This window comes from Lethenteron reissneri, chromosome 30 (assembly GCF_015708825.2).
Source record: "Lethenteron reissneri isolate LAM-NWPU_2019-01 chromosome 30, ASM1570882v1, whole genome shotgun sequence".
Classification (NCBI taxonomy): Eukaryota; Metazoa; Chordata; class Hyperoartia; order Petromyzontiformes; family Petromyzontidae; genus Lethenteron; species Lethenteron reissneri.
This window is the reverse complement of record NC_083808.1, coordinates 7295625-7298128: the sequence shown is the minus strand read 5'-3', so window position 1 is coordinate 7298128 and position 2504 is coordinate 7295625. Positions and strand designations below refer to the sequence as shown.

Below are 2504 nucleotides of genomic sequence, written 5' to 3'. Positions count from 1 at the left end.
AGATGAAAAGATACGAGAAGTTTGCCATTTCACCGTGATAAACGGATTCGGAAGTGACGTCATCGGATATGCAAATTAAAGCAAACGTACTGTAACTCTATAAATACTTTGCGTACGTTTACAAGTAATATGTCTTTTTAAAAATTCTAAACCTTATAATGTGTCTAGATAACGTGTTATATAGTATTGGGGTATGTATTTATGTATTTACAACAAAATTGCTCATTGTTTCATTTAGGCAACCCATAGCGTTAAGGGACACGGTCCATACATAAGAGGTCTACTCGGAGGCTTACACGTTAGCTTTGCGCAGTGGCAGTATCGTAGCCAATGAGGTTTATCCGAGGCGCGATTATTGCTAATTGAAAACTTTTCCCAATACCCCGCCACGGCGACTTGAAATATAGTCGCTGTCGGCAATTTTTGCAAGCTCCTTCGGGAGCTTCACATTGCAACGAAGAACAGAACGCGAATTTTCTCCAAAGATTAATTAGGGGAAGCGTGCTCTTTAATTTTAGAACACTCGACTTAGCCCAAGTAGTCCTGATTATTCATACTGCGGGCAGCACGAAGATGGGGCATTTAAGAAACGTGCCCATTGCTTTAACTGCAGCGATGGGGAGCGTGTATTACAACGATCCAGTGTGTTATTATATAGTACAAGGGTGTCGAACGTGTTACACTACTATGTCTAATGTATGTAACTTTATGCGATTGCATTACGCAACAGAGCGTTGAGTTGTTCACTTTACGTGTTTTGTTACAAAAAATTGCTACTTATCCAACAGGGGGCGATCGAACACATTGCAGCAGAACAATTGTTCCTTATGGCTGCACCCCGGGGTACCAAATACTGTAATACAAATTGGCCGAGGCAATTAAATATTTTATTTCTGGGACACTTTTTTTTTCCAGTGGTGTACTTAATTCCGCGACTGGGGTACCAATCGATCCGAAATCAGTGCTACTCCGTGATGTCGAAATGCCAAACAGCATACAAAAATCCGTTATCGAAAAATTCTACTTTGAATAGTGCATCGTGTACAGCTCATCGAGATGAGTCGATTGCCGCATAGCATCAACAGACTAAAAATAAGTATAACCCGTAAAAACAAAGTTTTTCACTATAAATCCTTTATATGCGTGGCGGCTAGAGTCCTCTCGTCCTCTGGCTTGAGATGGCTGCCACCTATGGGTCAGATGATTGTCTGCCAGTATTAAGCAATTGGTAATTAAATATTTAATTTGTTTTCCCTAAACAGTGTAAAATTTTGGAATTTTTTTTCACGAACATTGTCTCGCACAACGAGTATGTGTGCAAAATGTCAGCTCGATTGGATCACGGGAAGTGGGTTAAAAAACGACCGAAAGATTTGCACGGTCGTAAGCTAGCAAGCAAGCACGCAAGCAAGCAAGCGAACTTAATATAAAGGATTTAATGACTGCATCACGGACATTATGCGAGAGCCGGGGTACTATGGTACCGCCATGAGGTTCAATTGATGCGTTCTTCTGAACACGCTATTTGTGTACGACTAGCACAGCAGTCTTCAAGCCGGTGGGTGTGACCACCCTGGGAGTTGCAGACTGCGACGTGGATACCGTGCAGGATACATTTTGAATGTGTGTGAATTCGAATGTCAGAATTACATTTTCTGCATGTTGAACTTTTTTCAGACCGTGCATAGCCAACCGTGACGACAAAGCACTTGTACGGCCGTGATAAAAGATCGAGATATATGAAATAAAGTACAGTCTAAGCATTGTAATTATACTGCATATGCTCCGACAAGATTTTCCAGGGGTCGAGGTATTTTGTCGGCACCAGTATTTGGGTTACCTTATTGGTGAAACTGCCCAGTATATCTCTCAATATAAGTTTAATAAAAAAAATGGGGTTACTGTTTGATGCTTCAGCCCAAAGGAAACCGTGTGCATTTGTGGCAACGCTCGGTGACTCGGGGCCTAAATAGGTACATTGATTTGCAAATGTCAACCTCAGTGCATCACATATCGAACTGCAACGTATCCCCCATGACCAATAAACTGGCCACATTCAGTGCAGTATTTGTGCATGGTCTAATTGGCATTTTCTATAAATGTTCACATATCTGATCTTTGCACATAACCTCCAACACCTCTGTCCTAGAGTTATCACCTTTTCCATATTTCTCAGTCAGTCTAGGCCTATCAAAACGGTGCAGGTCAGTATTCTGCAAGACATTTCAACACAATACTGGTACCAGATCATGGTACAAATCTATGCCTCTCACCCGAACAGAAATTCCCTGACGATGTGCAATTTGGGCATGTGGCGACCTTTACTCGGCCTCCAGTGGGTTCGGGATGTTATATTTTAGTGTTCCTGCAAAATGCCATGTCGGGAGGTGTGTGGGTGGTTGTTAATCATAATGACAGACGCTCACCTTTGCCATCACCTAGTGTCAGCCTTAAAGCGTGTTTATTAACAGTAAAAGTAAAACTGCATTTAAAACCAAGTGGGA

The 2504-nt window shown here is 41.9% G+C and overlaps 1 non-coding gene across 1 annotated transcript; it reads left to right on the top strand.

The window, feature by feature from the left end:
• Positions 1 to 301: 301 nt before the first annotated feature.
• On the top strand, positions 302 to 442 carry LOC133349606 (U4 spliceosomal RNA). Its single transcript, XR_009755966.1, has one exon. It is a non-coding gene; the product is annotated as a U4 spliceosomal RNA (small nuclear RNA).
• Positions 443 to 2504: the final 2062 nt, after the last annotated feature.